At 39.0% G+C, this 20904-nt stretch overlaps 1 protein-coding gene across 1 annotated transcript in view; it reads right to left on the bottom strand.

Annotated features, from left to right (window-relative positions):
* Positions 1-14478, bottom strand: part of ttll10 (tubulin tyrosine ligase-like family, member 10) — a 46945-nt gene extending 32467 nt beyond the window's left edge. The window contains exon 1 of the mRNA XM_081608775.1: positions 14347-14478. The gene's annotated coding sequence lies outside the window, so the exon portion shown is untranslated. The remainder of the gene's footprint in view (positions 1-14346) is intronic.
* Positions 14479-20904: the final 6426 nt, after the last annotated feature.

The raw sequence follows: 20904 nt of genomic DNA, 5'->3' as shown, positions 1-20904 counted from the left end.
GCCGCAAAGTAAAGACTAATCGATAGAAATACGTACTATATGTATTACAAATTATTCTGAGGACATCTTCAAGTCACTTGACCAATCAGAATCCACTGTTTCTTTTAAAACTCATCATGTGTCTTGCCTGAGCGCTTTGTGGAGCTGCTATTATTGTGCTCAGCCACCTGAACGTGGTAACAGATTCAAAGCAGTGACTTCTAACAGCACAACAAGCAATTTGCAACCAGAAAGACCGAAAGAAAATCATGTGTGCTCCAATATTTAAATGGACATTATTGGCCTAAACGCAAAGCTTTACATTAATTCTGAAGCATGGTGGTGGCCGCAGCATGTTATGGGGATTAGACAAAGACAGTGATGACTGTTCAGAGACGATTTTCATGAAAATTTGACAAAGAGGTAACTTTTTTTTGCGAAGAATGGGCTTACATTTCAAATTTATTCATCTCTCAGATTTAACTTTCTCATTTAACCTTTTCCTTCCACTTCCTATTTTCTGCTGACCCATGGCACAAATTCCCAATGAATTTTACACATTGTTTCAGCTTCTAATGAGGCAAAATGTGAAAAAGTATGACAAGCATCGCAAGGGCCTGTAAACCAGAATATCAAGATACCTTTACATGGACCTGTGTGTTGCTGCATTTCCATGGCAAATGTGTGAACATCTTTGCCAATTTTCTGCTAATGTCAAAAAACACAATTTTACAATTGCTGTTTCCATTAAATAAGAAATTAAATAAAAATGACCGTGAATAAGCTTGATAGGTGTGATAGGTTATTTGAAATTTCATGGTAGCGAAGGATGTAAACAGTTACATGAGGTTATATTCTAATGTCAGTCACTGCGCTATCGCGCTCCATCTATTAGCCACCTCTGACTTTATCTTATTCAAGGGCTTAGGAGCAACAATCCCCTTATACTTCGGAGCAGTATTTTGGGAAAATTTGTAGTAAGCGATTTTGCAGAAGTCACAGGCTCAATATGTTCAAATGATACAACTTTTTATGAACTGTGTGACATTGTGAGAACTCTGGTGGAACCAGCTGCACATTGTACAAAAAAAGAACAAAAACACACCATCATCTTCTACTACTTCCTTTTGTCTTCTTCAGCGTTTTCAGCAGTAGTAACATCAGGCCGTTGATCATGTGATTTGCCTGATGTGAAAAAAAAGTGTTTCCATTGCAGTTTTAAGAAATACATCTATTTCGATACTTCTGAGAAACCACCTCATCCTAGAGCCAAAACATTTTATCGAAACTTTGAAGGATGTTTTTCTCCTCCCGTTCTCTCGTCCTGCAATGCAGGAAGACCAACAGCGTGTGTTGCTTAACCTGTAGCTTAACTAGGGAGTGGAGAAAGTCTCAGCTGTTATTAGGACGGGGTGCGGGTCCATTCTGGGCACTCAGAGGACGCAGAGCGAACACACTACTGCGGTTGTTCTACTTCTATTAGGAGTAGAAGCACTGACTTCCTTATGTGCCCATGTAAACGACACATTCAGATTATGTAATCTGAACACATCTCAATCCGATCAAGGGACATTGCACAAGGAAACACAGCATGACTAATTCCTGTTGCGTATTGTAATTGCAGCTTCAGTTTAAAGGATTAAGTGAAGTGTTACAGACATGTGGGCTTGTCACAAAAAAAAGTGAAGCTCAGGGAAGCTAAATAATTTTTTACATTTATTCTTTACAGTGACAGGATGCAATAAACTTAATGCTGCATTCTTCTCTCTCAAGTTAATGATACGATCTTATGGAAGCATCCAATAACATAGCTTCTGTTCAAGCTGATTTCCATGGAAATCAGCTGGATCCGGGTGCAAAGAAGAGAACACACAAAGGAAATGTAGTTAAATATTTAAAGAAAGAACTGCAGACTAGAAAAATGGTTACCAGAAGATCTAAGAGTCAGAAAAATGCCTCTGTTCTAATACAGCTTGAGCTGTTACTTTACTCTGAACTATGTTGAAAACTGGAACATATCTGTAAACCCTGTTTCATTAAATAGATACAGGCGGCGGTAAAACATGTCATTACATATTCAGCGCTTTTAGGTTAAGAACTGTAAGTCATAGCAAAGTCCAAGTCTTTGCAGATGACGCCTTATTAATAAAATGATTCATCTGATGCTTCGCTCAGGGAGTGGGCAGCCCACACTGATCTTCAACAGTATAATACACTATGTACTAACACATTCATCTGAGATGAATAATAAAAAACAATCTTTCCAACAGTGTCTTAAAAAAAAGTATGCAATCATAAAAGCAGCAGATCATAGCTGCTGTTTTTGCAGTTATTTCATTTTTTTTCTTTTAAATTAAGGTCCTCATCAGTCAATGTGTAGCATGTACGTCCGCGCTTTCATGTTGTTTTATCCACCTGTCTCCCGGCCCTGCCCTTCTGCTCAGGTGACTACAGGATAATTACAGAGATTTACATTGTCTTCAAGGAAATTGGAGGAGTTAGCCCAGGTGTGATGTTTATAGGCCCCTCATTACGCCGATCAGCACTCAACCGCTGATTTTTTGACAAGTCTCCAGCCAATTAGTGGTCTGTCTTCCGCAGCGGCAGACATCCTCCACTGCCTCAAAGTAAGAAAAATAGTAGCTCAATATTCATTTCTCTTTGTGTCTTCGGGTTTTTACTGCAGCATTTGTTTGTCTGAATCCGTGTTAACTCCTCTTGTGTACAAGAGAAGAGAGCTGAATATATTTTTGACAAAGCCAGAGAACTACCGAGGGAGCGGCGTGCACGCCAGCGGTCTAGCAGCCGCAGCCTTGCTCCGACTTGCAGACTGCCACCACCAGTGGGTAATTGGCCCCGCAGGATTCAGGGTGGGATGGTGTGTGCAGATGGAAGAGTCGTATCCCATAATCTCCGAGGAGGGCATGTTGCTATAGGGAAATGGAGTGAGGCACACCAATTATTACCAACGTCTTCTTCCACAACACACCTGTTTGCCTTGTCTGCTGCTCAAACTGAGAGTCATAACCAAAACCCGAATGAGCAGCCCTCTTTTAGAGAATCCAGTGGATGTAGGTTTATAATTTATTCTTTCAGCATTTGCAGTATCTAAGCATGTGTGTTAAAAGTCACAGCTTGTTGTCCTTACTGTCTGACATAAGTCGGGTTGGGTTAACCTGATACATTATTATTTATATAACATTTAATTTAGTTTTTTTTTTACCTTCACCAGCAGCACTTACATATATGTACATGTATAAATATATAAACAGTATTTTTTCTGCACTCTGGTAGCTGAGCAACAACATGTCGTTGCCAAATTGCGTCTTTGTGCAATGACAACAGTGGAAGTAAATGTAGGTCTCTAAACTTTAACCACTCAGGTCAGCTTGGTTTGCCAAAATAATTTATTAAATGACAGAACAATATGAGAGATAACATGTTAAAGAATTGTTTTTTTTTTACTTTGGATTTAAAAAGTTTGCATAAACCTTCATAATATTTGGTAGAATTTTGATTTGAATCAAATATTCTTGGTATTTTTACAAAAACGTCTTATACTGGTTACCTGGAACTCTGGGCGACTCCTGGTCGGGTCAGGTGTGACCTCTGCTCTGCTCACTCACATCTTTGGAGATGCGTACATACAGTAAATGCTCTATAAGATTTACACTCCAACGCACCACTGTTTGATAATTAGGATCTGTTGGAATGTAAGTGTGATTCAATTGAAGTGACTTATGTGTAAAGTGCCTTAAGATGATGTGTGTTGTGAATCGGTGCCATATAAATAAACTTATTTGAATTGAACAGAATAAAACTAGACTATCAACTGTGAAAGTCAAATCCATGAGAGAAATGTATCATTGACAATGAAGAAATCTCACATACCCTCATATTTTCCTATGAAACAGCAAAAACACACAAGTCCGGACACAAATTTTTTTGTGAAAATGCGTGCCATTTTCACAAATCAAACAAATTCAACTACAAACAGTAGTCATTCATTCATCCATCCGTTATTATACACGCTTATCCCTGGTGGGGTCACCAGGGTTGCTCCAGTGATCAACAGGCAAGAGGCGGTGCAGCATGAACAGGTCGCCAGTACATCGCAGACAAACAACAGCATAAACCCTAAGTCATATTATTCGGTCTGAGTTATTTTCTTTCTGTAGAGTTTCTTTGTATTGTATAAATTATTATTCTAAACTACACCTGTTTTATGTAATCAGCCCAATTTACCCCTTTTGGTTAAAATTTTAACCAAACGTTTGAAATAACAAATGTGACTTTGCATGTCTTTTGCTGGTCCTGTTCAGATGGATCGTACAAACATCATCTAACTCCAGCCAGTTGCTGCTGTTTCTTCTTCACTTTTCAACCATGTTGTCACTTTTTGCCTACAAGCGTTTGGTTTAAATTTGGTTGCCCGTCTCTCTGAGGCTCTGTGCAGCAGGCTGCAGCCTTCATGACATGTCTGTGTTTGCATGTGTTTGGCTGCATGGTTGCCCATCAAAACAAAGCAGCAGCCCATGCATGGCGGGATTCAGCCATTCCTGATGGGACATGACAGGGAGGCCGCTCTCTGAACAACACATCACTACTGTACAGCAAATTAAAGAGCCCTGACCAGTGAAACCATCAGACCCACCAGACTGAGAGCTTAAGCTGTACAGATATGCTGCATGTTGTGTTGAAAGGATGAGCTTGATTATTATCCAGTGATATTGATGAATTATTGGATCACAATGACTCATAATAATCTATTTATGTTTGCTGTAGCTGCATTGTTATGACCATCTGGATGTCTCTTCAACTCAGTGATGTATTAAATTACTTTTGATAATCAGAACAAAATAAATCTGACAATGTATCACTAAGCCATTTTGAAAATATTAAAATAAAAGCACTTCCAGTTTTGTTCAATTAGAAGTTTAAGATTATTACTTACTACACTATGTCTTGTTCATAATGTTTATTTATACTAAACATAAATTCTACTTATTGAGAATAAAAGCCTTAAATGAAGATTTGAAAATCATCTTTTTATATATATATATATATAAAAATCTCAAGCTCAGAGTGAGCAGAAGAAAACCTTCTAAACCACATTAATTCAACCAGCTTTTCTGAACGTTTTTCTCAGTTTTTTTTTTTAATTTTATTTATTTATTGAGGACTTTGACATCTTTCTCACTATTTTTCAGGCACATGTGTGGCCATTTTCAGAGGAGTGAAACAATTCTAATCTCAAGGGATGAACTAGAAATGTCTTCTCACATAACAGCAGCTTATCAGAAAACCTACAGTAAAATTTATATTGACAGACTTTGCTTTCATCAACCTGTCACACCCATACGTTTTATTTGCAGTAAACCTGATCTGATCAACCAATGATGAATCTCTTTGCTACTGTAACAAATTTTTCTATTACTGAAAATTCTTTGAGAAATTGTCAGTCTTTTATGAATATTTTTTTTTTATGTCTGGCAGGTTTTTTTTAACTTCTTCACTCACTTTTAAGTCAGTACCACACTATATGTTGTCAGTATCAGTTAAAAGACAGAGAATGAGTAAAAAGTTAGCCAAATATTAAAAAATATCTTAAAAGGTCAGAGGAAAATGACCAGTCCTTCAGTTTGTTTGTATAAATGTAAATGAAGCTTACATTTATTAAAGTCCTGTCTGTAACCAAACCTTCTTTTATTGCTGCCACTCATCTCACGTCGTTGACCCCCATGAAGATTAAACATAATAAAGAATTAATTTCCTTCTAAGCCTGCTTGTCCTCCCTTTTGGTTTTTGAGTGCAATTGGTGAATATCGCTCTTCTCCTTAACTCCCTCTCTGCTCAGCTCAGATATATATTTTGGCTTCAACGATGAGCATTACAGAAAGCAGCGCATCTTCCAAGGCTATAAATCCCACTTAATTGAATCCCTTCTTCTCTTTACCAGCAGTGATTTAGCAGCAAAAGGCAGCAAAGTAATGAAATGCTTCTACGACAGTTTTATGTGAAGTCATGCGAAAACATGGAGAAAAATCTGCATTAGTAATACACTTGGATTTCAGTATTTTGTCTGAAGGACAAGTATTCATACTCCTGAAGATCATTTCAAAACCCTTTGAACCTCACATCTCTGATACAACAGATGTTCTGTTCTATTCAACTGAAAAACAGAGAAAATGTTCACCTCTATTTATCTTTATATTATTTGTGTTCCTGCTTCCTCCACATGTCTGGACTAAGAAGATGGAATGTAAACTAAAAGTTTTTCCTTCCCAAGAAAACACTCAGTCCTTAAATTAAAGTCTTCTCAAAGCTTCAGGAAGGACAATTTCCAGTTTTCTGAAGCCAAGTGGGTCAAATTTCCCAAAGACAAAAACAATACGTCAGCGTCTCTCCACAGCAAAACATGGTGGTGGCAGCATCATGACCTGGGTTTACTTTCTTGGAAAAAATCCTGTTAGGGACTTTAAAATATCAGAGACTGAAGTAAGGGTTCACCTTCCAGCAGGGTGACAACTCTGTACCAACGGTAGTTTTCATTAAATTACGTTTACAGAATGGTCCAGTTAAAGTCCAGGGTAAAATGCAATTATGGAGACTTGAAAATGATGCTTAGAGACGGTCTGATTCCAGTTTAACTGAGCCTGAGCTATTTTTTTTTTCAAAAAAAAATTAAAAAAATAGAAAGAGTAGACAAAAATAAATAGAAAACTGTTAATCCTCCCTTAAAAGCTTGCTGCTTCAAATGTGATTCTGCAAATTGTTGACTCAGTAGGGCTGAATGCGAATGTCTTACTTTTCTGTTTTCTATTCAATATGTTCAAAATCATTTATCTTTCCTTCCTTACAAGCATGCCAGTAATGTGACTTAACTAATGCCTTCCAGTGTCTTTATCCACTTCCAGTCACACCAACGTGCCTGCTGTGGTCTGTAATGGTGTTTTTGTCATGGCCCTGACCTGCAGAGGAAGTGAAGCAGTGCATGTGAAGATGCTGGAGTGGGGAGGGGCTGTGTTCCTTGGTAACTGGTACCAATGGGCCGCTTCCTGACGGCGTCTTCACCTGAACAGTGACTCCCCAAAGAACCTCCACATCACAAACATGTCTTGCATCATGAGCACAACCTGCTGTTACCCTGCACACTGACCCCATGACACACTCTGTGGGAGAGGCCGATCATTATCCAGTGTACGTTCACAAGTCAAGGCTTTCAGAGAGTCAGAAACAAGCATGCGGCTCTACATGGGTGGGTGAATGTGTTTTCACAGCTGATAATCCAGTAGACTTGGTTTGATTGGGGACAAGAATTGCAACATTTGTTACATTGTTTTCAGCTGGTGCAGTTCACTTTTACACTGAAATGTGTCAAATGACCCAAACCCTTTGAAAAACCCGTTTGCCTGTGGTGGCGCTGCACCAAGAACTACAGAAGGAAACGACACAAAAACCTCCAAAGAAGACATGAGCGCAAAAAGGAAGTAGTGTCAGATTTGAGCAATTGTTGGATTTGTTTTTTGTCATTGGTAAGAGACCACAAACCATTCTCTCGCTAGAGTTAGACTTGCACAATTGCTTTTGTTTTATTTACCCAGAATGCCCCACACTATGGCTCGTTTCCTACTTTTGGGGTGGCTGGTGCATTTTCATGAACATTCAAACACCACTTCAGTCGAACACAGACCTAAGTTTTTAGGTTTTGGGGTCCACTGTAGAAGCCTTTTCAATAATCCAGAAACTTAGATTTGGATTTATGAAAAATTTGATATTTTAATTTAGTTTTTCCCCCCAAACAACCAAGCAAGTCAAAAGATTGCCTTAGGCTCTGAGTGAAATCAGAACTGTTCTACACAATAAGTATTATAAATGTATGGAGCAGTGTGCTACTGTATTACTTTAGCATTTAATTGACTTCTTTATCTTATGAACAATTCTGGTGCTAATGGTTACAGCAGAATCTGAATTATGGTTCTTTATGAGGTTCTTTATCTCCAGGAAAGACCAGAAAACCCAAATCCCAGTGGAGGATTTGCTTATCCAAATGCTCTGGTCGAGCAGGACACAACATGCATCAACTTTTTTCTTGCTCAAAGTGCTTTAGTCTGCACAGCAGCCTGCTTTTGTATATCAAGCTGCTGCTCTTCCTGGCTTGGTTAATTTCTTCTTGGTGTTACGTTACAGAGTCTCGATGCTCTTGGTTCTTAAAACATATTTGGGAATAAATACTAAAGTTGGTTTGGCCATACAACCATTCAAATCTGAAATAAATGACTGAAATTTGAAACTGTCTCTGTACCTGTTGAAAACAAAGGTACACATGGGTTGACACATAAGATACTCACTCATCCCAGTGAGTATCTTATGATTCAACGTACAGAGTACATGATCAGAGGAAGGCTAAGTTGGGTTTTATTAGGTAAGAGATAGAGTCTTACATCTAAATCTGGTTTATTGGGGCTGTAAGTGTAAACATGTGTTAGTCTGGCCTAAAAGGTTTGAAAGAAAATGATAAGTGATTTGTGTTGGGCTTTAATGAACTTAATTTTTTAAAAATTCCTAAAGCTACAGCAGGGGTGGCAAACCTCTGGCTCTCGAGCCGCATGTGGCTCTGTGACGGATCCTGTGCGGCTATTTGATACTGAAATTTCCCACACTCCTTAAAGGCAGCACTGACAAAAGCTGCATAACGTGAAGTGCAGGTTGTGAACTTCTGTTAAGCTAGCTGTACAAGTCTGCAGTAGTTCTCAGAAAGACTGTTGAACAGAATTCCAGGTATTTTTTAAAGAGAGCTAAATGGAGGCCAGTGATTATCTTGGGGTGTTACACCACAATAATGTCTAAAGTACAGTGTGAAATATGTTAGAGGTCACCACCTCAAATACAATTTGAGCAACAGGAGTAAATTGTCCTACATGCTTCTGCATGAGACACCTCCACATCCACTGGTTTGGCAGACGGAGCGCAAAAGTTTTCTGTGTGTCTGTTGATGAATTTTTGCTATGCTTAAACAAGCTAAGTCTAGTTATTGTCCCGTTTTCACTGACACACATGTGAAGGAGTTGATTCAAGCATCTATAACAGAGTACAAACCAACCCTAAAGACAATTGTAAAAATGAAACACTGTTTCACTAAAAGCCTTAAAGACTGATAAAAATAACAATGTGGTGTAAAGCTAATCTTGAAATTGCTGTGCGGCTCTTCACAGTGATGATCAATTCAATTTGGCTCTTAATGCTCAACTGGTTTGACACCTTTGAGCTAAAGGTATGTAACTTTTGCAAAAATATGTTTTTACATATTGGTTCAAATTATTACCAGGCCGAGACATTATAGTGTGAGAAAGATCAGCTGTGAAAAGATCTTGTTCCTCCATCTCCTCTCAGTCGATAAATCAACCTCATGTACTCACTGCTGAATGTGCTAATGGCAGAGAAACAACTTACTGTTGTTTACCAGAAAAACCATTTACCCACCGTCATTGGTCACCGTGCTAACTAGCCTTAGCATTCACCACATCAGGCTCTTCCTGTCTCTGGTTGGCTGTTTCTGTCAGAGCTGTGCATTCATACAGATGACAGCAGGTAAGTAGAGGAGCTCAATTTTTCAAACTTTATATTTTCCATGACATAGTAATTGTTTGAACAAATATGTGAAAATATGTAAAGAAAAAATAAGCATGTTATAAAAGCTACATACTGCAACTCTAAATATATCAGGTAAATCAAAATATGGCAAACTTTCTGTGCTGCCTCTGTCTGTCTCTCCCTACATTCGCTATCTGACAGGCACAAAAGGCTAGCACACTGGGGACTCCTTTCTTTCTTAATGTCAATTAGAGCTTGACTGAATGAAATACAACACAATTGTCACTGCTGTTAATGCTAATGTCTCAGTAAACACATTACAGGGGGATAATCGCACAGGATCAAACAGCAGGCCTTTTGGAAGAAACAGGCAGGTGTGTTTGGAGATGCTACGCTAACATAGCACCTCATAATGCCCTCAGAGCAAACACACACAAGCCCTTTAAAAGCACGACAATACCAAAAATTGGGCCTGAAGAAGGAGCGGCCGGCTCGCTGTTTGAAGACGAACACAATGAATGACGAGCCGCAGGTTAGCATTGACTCTCATTTACTAAACAAACTTCAACGTCTCGACCGTGAATGACTGAAACTTGACCCGACCAGCAGGTCTGCAGGTGTGTTTGACAGGCAACAGGGGGAAGCAATGTGTGTGTGTGTGTGTGTGTGTGTGTGTGTGTGTGTGTGTGTGCGTGCGTGAGTGTGAGTGAGTGAGTACATGCATTGTTGGTTCAGGAAGCAGGAAGCTGTCCTCTGACATTGAACTTCTCATAAAACGTCACAGCACCAGTCCTTCTTTCTGCATTGATCTCTTTAACTAACTTTTGAATTTATTAACTCTTGAGTATTAAGTTATATTTTCCATCCTTGCCAAACCGTTGAAACATGACATAAAATAAGAAGTTCTGGTTAGAGTATAAGTTCTTCTATGACTACACTTTACAAACTTTGCCTTATGCTGACAAAACATTCTTCATCCTCCAAAAGAATTGTGGATATTTTAAAGAGTCAAAATAGTCAAAAGAGACAAAATATGAAGAAATACTTCATAATATGCTAAACTGTGAGCAGAAAAACTAAACAAATCTCCAACAAAAGCGCTACAACCCTACACTCAAATCTCAAACGTATTCTTTTTAAAATAAGATTTCCTATTCATTATTGCTAGAAAATTCATTCATTTTCCAGCATATCTGTACAGCTTAAGCTCTCAGTTTGGTGGATCTGACGGTTTCACTGGTCAGGGCTCTTTAATTTGCTGTACAGTAGTGATGTGTTGTTCAGAGAGCGGCCTCCCTGTCATCTCCCATCAGGAATGGCTGAATCCCGCCATGCATGGGCTGCTGCTTTGTTTTGATGGGCAACCATGCAGCCAAACACATGCAAACACAGACATGTCATGAAGGCTGCAGCCTGCTGCACAGAGCCTCAGAGAGACGGGCAACCAAATTTAAACCAAACGCCTGTAGGCAAAAAGTGACAACATGGTTGAAAAGTGAAAAAAAAACCAGCAGCAACTGGCTGGAGTTAGATGATGTTGTCAACTCCAAAGCTGAATGTAAAATGAAAACTTTCATCAGAGCTCGATCAGCAACAAACCTGCAGAGTCGCATGTTCATTTAAAGAGTTGATTAAATTGTAAAACTAGTTTGTGCACTTTTATTTTTGTCATAATGGGGAAAAAAATTACAAAATGTTTTTCTATGACAAAAATGACTTAAAATATCACACACTAATACACAAATCATTCATAGCTGCCACATTAGGCAACATGCAATATAAAAATGCTTATAAAAATTATTCTCGGATGTTTAGTTTTTATTTAATTGTCATTATTCTGTAGAAATCAGTTTTCACTTTGACATTACTTTGGATTTTTTTGTAAATTTCTTGTCCAAACACCATAAATTTTTTGACCATGATTGAATTTTAATATCAATAAAAAGGGGGAAATGTTCAAGAGGGTGAAAATTAGGGTGCTGAGAGAGATCAGAACATACATACAGAGGCCTTAATCCCTGACGCAGGTTCAAGTCCCGGCCTGATGACCTTTGCCCTCTCTCTTTACCTCTCTGTCTGACCACTCTCATAAAACATCACTAGAGCCAACACAATCTTTTTTAAAAAAAAGGTTTTCATAGGCACTGTATAAAACCCCAACTGATTTAAATTTTGTAACTGCCACATTCTTTGCTGTAGTTGAATCTGCTGTGCACGCACACACACACGCATACACACATACACACACACACACACACACGCACACACACACACACACACGCACACACACACACACACACACGCACACACGCATACACACACACACACACACACACACACACACACGCACACACACACCCACACGCATACACACATACACACACACTTGAGTGTGTGTTCCTGGATGTGTACACAGAAATGGAGGAAGAAGTTCCAGTTGATGTGTGGAAGTGTTTGCAACTGGAGAGGTGTAAACAAAAAAAAAACAGCAAATACCACAAATGAGATGAACCAGAGGCCAGAGAAGAGCCAGGACCCAGAGAGCAGCTACAGAGATCTGATAGCTGAACCGATTAGCTCATATCGGATATCCGCATATTTCTCAACTATTTGGTTTGTTTTGCTTTTTATAATAATCATTGAAAGCAAAATAGTCTTTTTGGTTTGCTTTTCAATTAAACTGGCACCATTGGTTGGGGCTTTTCACCATAAATTTAAACTTTCCAGTTGATTATTTAAAACTTGTTACATATTTTACAGATCTACAAACCCATTCATCACATTAGGATACCAATGAAACGGCCACTTAATTCAGAGGAACACATTATGTACATTAATTAAACACAGATGAATATTTGAAAGCTTTTAATTCTATTAACTATGACTTTCTTCCATTTTATTTTCATTAAATGAAAACAAGACATTTAAACAGACCAATAAAAAAAGAGTAAAGGAAATGTGCGTTTAATGAGATGTATGTTTAATATCTGCTTAAACATTGTTATTTTCAAAAGATACTTGTGATCCAACAAACGAGATGATATTTATGACTATTTGTATCAATGCTTACCAAAATGAATACAACTAATACTGCATAATTGATTGATTATTACCACTTTAAAACATTATAAAGTAAGTATATCTGACTTTTTGGAAGATAAGAAAAAGAAGGATGACTAAGTGCTTTTGGACAGTTCTGTTTAACAAAAATACACTGTTATGAAAAAGTGTGAAAGAGCAAAAACACAAATTAAATCCACTTTGAGCTACACAGGCAGCATAAATAGAGCATTGAGCTTGCGTAACCAGGGAGGTCAGTGTGAAGATGAAAACTCTAAAACACTTCACACACCCCTCTGTTCACCCTGCATCCAATTCAGCCTGGAAGAACTCTGAGTTTGTCCTCAAGAGTTCACTTGGCCTCTCACTGTGGGTAAATGATCGCCACATTTGACTCATTTGTGTGAATCAGGAAAGAAATAAGTAGCAAAGTCCACAGGCCTAAACATTACCCCAGCCTCTCAGCCTCTCAGCCGCGCCACAGGAGGAGAGCTACACATTAACACGTTCGGCTCTCTCAGCCAGAGCTTTACAACCTTCTAAACACACCCTTTGGATCAGGGCGCCACTCTGTAAACACTGCAACTTTCCAGACGCTGGGATCGGCGGTTCATACAGAGCTCTCAGCCAATCGGAAACCAACAGAGAGGTGTTATATTCTCCCGCGAGAGCCTATGGGAGGCCAGCAGCCATGGAGACCAGCTGCTCATCGGGTGATGGCTGAGGAAGTATTGGGAGTGCAGCTAAAGGTTGTGTTTTGGCAAGCAGGAGTGTATATACACTGCTTGATGGTGGTGTTTTATGGCCTGTGCACCCTGCATATCCATGTTTATACAATCTATTATCTCATTGTGCAGGATGACACTGTTTAGCCCTTTTAATCGAACTTTAGTCCGTTTGTCTAGACAGTCTGATTTGTCTGGGGAGGGGTGAATAAAACTCTGATGCGGATCACAAAAGCGAGCTGTGGTCAGTTAAAAAACCTAGACATCGGTTTGGTTGAAGCGAACTCTGGTGCAATTCGAATGCATATGTGAACGCCAAGTGGACCGGAAACTGTTCCAAAAGCAGAAAGCAGACTATTGCGCAGGGCATTCTGGGTAAATACAATCAAAACAAAGGAGACTAGCTCTAGCGAGAGAAATTTTACGGGGGGGGGAGGGTCTTTTTCCAAAGAGAAAAGAGAAATCCTATAACTGCTAAAAATCGGATGCTACCACATTTTTGTTTATGTTTTGTGAACAAGGAAGCGCTCAGGGTCTTCTTCAGAAGTTTTCGAGTCATTTCTTTCAGTGGCTCTCGGTGCAGCGCCACCACAGGCGAGTGGAGGAACAGGTTCTTCAAAGGGTTTGGGTCATTTGACACTAGTCGAGTGTGAAAGCGAACCACATCAGCTGAAAATGTAACAAACGTGGCAGTTTTGGTCCCCAACTGAACCGAGTCTACTGGACTATCAGCCGTGACAACACCCTCACATTAAACAAAGTTTGAATGAAAACACTTTAATTTTGCCAAGAAAAAGCCTAAAATGATCAAATTCAGCAGTATGATCTATTTTTTAAGACGGGAGCAGCCACTAAAAGTTTAAGCAGAAGAAAGTTTCAGTAGAAACAGAGTCTCTGGGAGAAATGTCTCCACAGACTGTTTCAAATCAGACTGGAAGGTTTTCAGTAGACACAGGAACACCTGCAGCTGCAACCCCCGCTGACCTACCTCCTGATGAACGCGGTAACCTGCAGCCCCGACGATCCCCCAGATCTCTTCATCTCCGCTAAACAAAGCAGCACAGAGGGAATCCTCCAAAGTGGCAGCTTAATTCCTGTGGCCCCTCACAGTGGGACCCTTATGCTCTCCAGCTAAGATGGACCGCATTGGAAAAGAGGGCTGGGAAAAAGTGAAGCAAAGATGCTGCCAGCTGTGATATGTGTTGAGAGGAATGCACCGGTGTTATCGCTCACTGAGTTATGCAAGAACGATTTGGTGGAAACCTTTGCCTGGTACAGTATTGGACCTCTGCCTCCTCATGCACAAACTGCACACACACACACACACTTAGATACACAAAGCCAAGTAGCTCCTGCCTTGAAGATTTTCTAATTACCCTCTGTGAATGGGAGGCAGACGGACACACAGAGGGCAGACCGCCTAGGTTATCGCACACACTTCCAAGACTCCCGGATCTTCTTCCAAACATACGGCCCTATTTTTAGCTTTCATCTGTGGTGCTTTTTAGTCAGAGCGAGTGAGGGGCATGGGAGGTACCGAAATCAGATCTGCTTGGGTGCCACTTTGTAACCTGAGCCAAATTGAAACCTTTTCTTCTGAGCATTTAGATTAATTCACTTAAGGAAGAGGGATAAAAAAACAAGCCAATACTTGTTAAATTGTAGCAACAACAGCACATGTTGCTATGTTTTAAGTACCGTATTTTCCGCACTATAAGGCACACCCAGGGGTGAAAGTAAGGGGGTACGGCAGGGTACTGCGTACCCCTAAAAGATTTAGCGGGGGTACGCAGTACCTGCAAGAGAGGGGAGCCGCTATCTGCTGTAAAACATGAACGGGTTCACTGTGCAGCTGTGAGTTCGCACACTAATCAGCCGTGACTGATTAGTTTTTCAAGAACAATCTGAAACGACTTAATCACTTAATGAATACCTTTATTCTCATTTCATATTGTTTCTTAACTGTTCGTGCTTTTCTAGAGCAGGGCTGCAACACGTCGATCGCGGAAGGTTTTGAGTCGATCTCGGCATTAGGTGACAAACTGAACGCAGCCAGGAGGCTGAGAGCAGCACTGGAGGGAGGGCAATAAACTACTCTATTACAATCGCAAAATAAATATCAAGCCTCCAAGCCTAATATCGTAACAGACTGAATGTTATATTTTTAATGTAATCTCGGGTCGTCTTGTGGAGCGCAGGAGGTTGCCATGGCAACGGGTGTGCTTAAATGACAGAGAGAGACGGAGAGTAAAAAGGTGCGAGTGGTTTTGAGTTGACAAGACCTGTTCGGGTTGTTTTATCTTTGTCTTTGCGCATCACAGCCGCCGTAGTTTCTGAACGTTCAATAAACGACAAACTTGAACTAATTACCTCGTTCTTTGTGAGTATACGTCACAACAAACATCAAACATATATATATATATTTTTCATTAAGTATTTATCAAACAAATGGCTTCTACCGCGATAATTATGTGAAATTAAATTAATTGTCTAATATCCTCCTGACTACCAGTAGTTCATTTTTGTCTTCTGTAGAGGACATTTCTAAACTTGAATATTTACCACCCCCTGCATTCTACTGAATTATTTCCTTTTGGTATCTGGAGAGGACATTTAGGGCTTTTCAATGATACCACATGTGAAGGGGTGGGACTTTTGTACCTTTTTCTAATTCATAAAAATGGCATTTATCATTAATAACACATTTTATGGGAAGAGACAAAGTAAGTGCATAAAACCTTTTATTACCTTACAAAAACTGTGGGATTTAAAAAAAATGGTGATTGGACAATATTTTTTTTCCTGGTAGTCAGGAGGATATAAAAAAAATAGTTTGGGCTTAACTTCATCAAACAATTTTGTTTTTTGCCTCTGATTTAGTGGAAATATTGATGTTGATGAGACTTTCTCCAAAATGATAACCTTTTTCAACCTTTATAGCTCCACTGTTGAAAATGAGGCTCTAACATTCACAAATGATAGTGAAATAAAATCCAGTCCAACATCTGGTTTGAGGTGATTCCTTTGGAACCTGTTGGAGGAAAAATATCCCAACTTCAGAAGATGAGCTTTTAACCTAACAGAGCTCTGTATTTCCTCCTGTCAGTATGAGAGTCAGGGTGAGGAGGCGCCATGTTAGGAAGAGAAGTGGAAGCTGCAGGATCTTCAGAACAAACAGGTCATGATGCTGGGCTACTGATTATCCCTCTATCTGGACACAGGATCAATAGAACCATTTTAAAAGCTAAAATTAATGGTTATATGCCAGACATGGAAAGCTGGGATGCACTTCATGCCATGATGTTCAGAATTTAGGTCTCATAGCATCTCAAGGTGTCAACATTGCAGTCAGTGGGCTGAGAGAAATACAGCTTTATTTTGTAGCAACTCAAGAGCTACCAGCTTTTATTGCTTCGCAAAACAATTAATCAGCACAGAAACTCCAACGCCAACAAAGAAGCAATGTATGTATGTATGTATGTATGTATGTATGTATGTATGTATGTATGTATGTATGTATGTATGTATGTATGTATGTATGTATGTATGTATGTATGTATGTATGTATGTATGTATGTTTTTTTGTTTTTTTTTGTCATAGTACCCCCAAGAATCTAAAACTACTTTCACCCCTGGGCGCACCTAAAAACCTTCAATTTCCTCAAAAGCCGACAGTGCGTCTTATAATCCGGTGCGCCTTATATATGGATCAATATTGAGCCACAACAGGTCTAGCAACTACGGTAAGCAGCCGCCGACTTCATTTTCCCCGTAGAAGAAGAAGCACGCGGTGTATGCTGGGATAGTTGTCAGAACGCTGGTTTGTTAATAAAGTTTGACTGACCTATCAATAGACATGAATACCGACCGTCTAGTACAGTGTTAACAAATAATATTGAAGAAATAAATATATCAAATCTAATTAAAAACATAAATAAGTGATAAGTTCTTTACTGTTATGGTCTGTAAGATATATTTATTCTCAGTACTAGATGTGGTCTCAATAAACCCATGACATTTCAACAATATTATTTTACCTTTTATCTGGAAATAGTGTCTGTTTATTCTTGCCATACAGTCCTCTGTATTAATTATTGCTCGAAAGGTCTTGCCATACCAGTTTATTCCTCTGTATTTACTTTAGTTTCTTAGTTTATTCTTGCATTTTATTCTTCATTCATTTCCATTTAGTTTCATTTGATTAGTATTATCCTCTCTTGGTTTATTGCTATGTCCACTTTAGTTTCTTTCCTGTTGCTAAATTTATTTTATCGTTTATTGACCATCAGTAATCTCATCACCTGCTGCGCCGCCTATTTGCCATGTGTTTCACATCATGTGTTGATTTGTCACTGTTCAGCGTCGGATTCTCTGTTTTTATGCCATAATTCACATCTAGTTCGTCGCTTCGTTTTATGTCCCGCTTCTCCTGTTTCAGAGTTTTGCGCAATGTGCGCGTCTTTTTTTTTAGCCCCTAAGGTGCAGGGCGGTCGGGAAGCGTATCGATGAGGAAAAGGCAGACTGACATAAACCTTTTAAAACAACGGAAACAATTTCTGCATTCTGATTATTGAAATTTAAAAGCGCTGTGTTGTTCTATCACTCCCGTTTCATACCGGACCACTTACAGCACCGGTGTTAACGCTATAAAATGAACGCTCTCTATCGTGGTATCACCCATGGAGGGATTTCTTGATTTCTTTATTTAAATTGGTTCATTTTTCAGAGGGATACTCAGTGAGGGTATCGTGATTTTAGCTACCAGTAGCAGGAGAACGGAGCTGCGCCAAGAAGCTAACAGAAGCTAACAAACACTGAATAGAAGAAGAGCTGCCATCGATACAGTTGCAGCCAAGTACTAGGAGACCCTTGTCCCATATAGGTTCAATACAGTGACGTGCGGTGAGGTTCATTGCTGGTGAGGCACTTGACTTATGACTTAGACACCATCCATGTTATGGAAATTTCGTGCATGCATACAACGCTGGGGGCAAAAAGGGGCATTTACATGTCATCCATAGCCGGTCGATCCCGGGTGAACTCAGTGGAACTTAAAAATGTAGGTATTCATTTCGTGCTATGATCCACAGCAAAGTGATCTGTATTAGCCAAGCTACGCAGACTCGTTGCCATAGCAACTGACAACAATGTCGCTTCATGTTTTAGGATTTAACACCAACAAACATTCAAGAATTTTGCACACAGAACAACAAATGTTTTAGGCTTAATGCTTAATTTAAATAATTGCAGTGGTAGCTATAGCTACCGCTTCTACTTTACTGAATTATTTAAACATTAACTGTAGCCCACAAAACGCACATTTAATTAAAAAAGTAAACAAAAAACATCTTATTGCTGTCTTACCTTTACGTATCAATGAAATCCATGCACCCCTAATTCTGCACAAAAATATCCGTTCATCCAAGTCTATCCTCGGCATGTCTTTTCTACTCCGTTTGAGAATCATCAAACTGTTTTGAAGTAAAACTTTCAGCTCCGGTGTTGCTCTTCCTTTAGCTATCATCTCCTGCTTCAATTGAAAATCCACTTTAGAAAACTGTTTAAGTGTAGAAATGTAGTATTTCATGTTGACGTCGGAAGAGAGAAGAAAACAAATATATCGCTGTACTTTACTTATTTACTGTGTGGCTAGCTCCATGGCTAGCTCACTGTGTCTTACTCTGCAATTGTGCAGTCACAATATCTGGGAACATGAGCGCCCCCAGCGGTGAGGCAAGAGAACTGCCTGCCTGCCTCACCTCGAGTCTGTTCTCTGCCGTTTCTGATCGCTCCTCCGCACACAAAACACGATACACACACAGTTAGTGACAAAAAAACACTGTACATTATATACATAAGCGAAATTATGGAAAATCAGTCCATATATTAAATGTTTCTTTGCCATTTTATTGCCGGCGTACAGACAGGACGAACATGCTGTCATATAATGGCAGCCAGTGCAGTTAGCGAGAGGTTGATCAATCCCAGGTGAGGCTCAGCTCGCTGCTGCCTCACCGGCTTCACTTCTGAGCATTTGAATGGGAAAATGCGAAAATCCAGCGATTTTGAAAAAAAACTAATCAGAATTGGTTAAGCTAAGTAAAAAATAGATACTTTATAGTACAAAACCACAGGGTGAAAATAGCAATATAAAGAATTTTATATTATATATTATTTTTCCATGATGACAGGTGATGTTCTGCCTCACCTGCCTCTCCTGACTGCACGTCACTGGTTCAATAAGGGGCCGGTGGTAACCGTAGCGTCTATTCTATGCGCCTTATAATGCGTTGCGCCTTATATATGAAAAAAGTTTTTAAAATAGGCCATTTATTGAAGGTGCGCCTTATAGTGCGGAAAATACGGTAAACAAAAGTTCTGATAAATATTCTAGACAAAGAACCCTCCACATTTATTGGCACTCCTGTAAAAGATATGTAAAATGTTTCAAAATGGATTCATTGTAGCAGCATAATCTCACAATCAATATTTAATTTGAGTACATTTATTCTGAAAAAAGGTGAAGAAATTCTTGTTTTATATCAAATCACCACTACCATACTAATTGTCAGCCACTGTTGACCGTCCAGACAATCCTCTTAGTCGTTACAAAGGGTCACAAATGGATCTTTGACTATTCTTCTTTGTACAGCTCTTCTAAAATCCTGGATTCTTTCTTATAATCTATTCAGCTCACTGAAATGTTTTCTACTAGATTCAGTTATATCCTAATTATAAAACAATGCAGTCATGTTCAGATTACTGAAAAAGTTATCCATGAAGCACAGCTGATTGAGGAGGGTTATAAGCGTAGCTTGATTCTGTAGTTGAGCAACCACATGTCTCCAGTTAACATCCCAAGAGAGATTAACGTATTTCATGTTTACATTTGTGATGGTAGGCTAGAAAAGGTGTTATTTTTTGGTAACACTTTATTTGAAGGGGTGTGAATAAGACTGACATGACACTGTCATAAACATGACATAACACCTGCCATGAACATGAGTAAGTCTTCATGAATATTTATGACTGTTGTCATAAAGTGTCATTCGGTAAATCATGAACCTTTTAATACAAAGTTGACATTATTCAAAATGTCTTTGTTATGACAACTTGACATTAACCAAGAAATCATAATCTCACATAAATTTGTTGTAAAAGTATTACTGATTAAACTTTAAAAATTAGCTTTATGTAGTAATATTATATAGCTCTGCCATGTTTAGTCTTAATTTAATAAGATAAATTCACACTGCAAAAACACAAAATCTTGCCAGGAAATTTGGTCTAATTTCCAGTGCAAATATCTTAGTGCACTTGAAATAAAACAAAACTAACTTAGAATTGACTTTTCAGTAAGATATAGGAGTTTGAGTCAATTCCTTAATTTTGATGAAAAAGTTCTAGACCCACTGAGAGATTATTTCACACATAAAAAGTTCTCGACCAAAATGTCTTGATATAAATGAATTTATCTGCCAATGGAACAAGTTTTTTTCCCCCCCAATATTAAGGAATTATTGACTTAAAACAAGCTCCTATATCT

This window comes from Poecilia reticulata, chromosome 7 (assembly GCF_904066995.2).
Source record: "Poecilia reticulata chromosome 7, P_reticulata-male-v2, whole genome shotgun sequence".
Taxonomy (NCBI): domain Eukaryota; kingdom Metazoa; phylum Chordata; class Actinopteri; order Cyprinodontiformes; family Poeciliidae; genus Poecilia; species Poecilia reticulata.
This window is presented reverse-complemented; position numbering and strand designations above follow the sequence as displayed.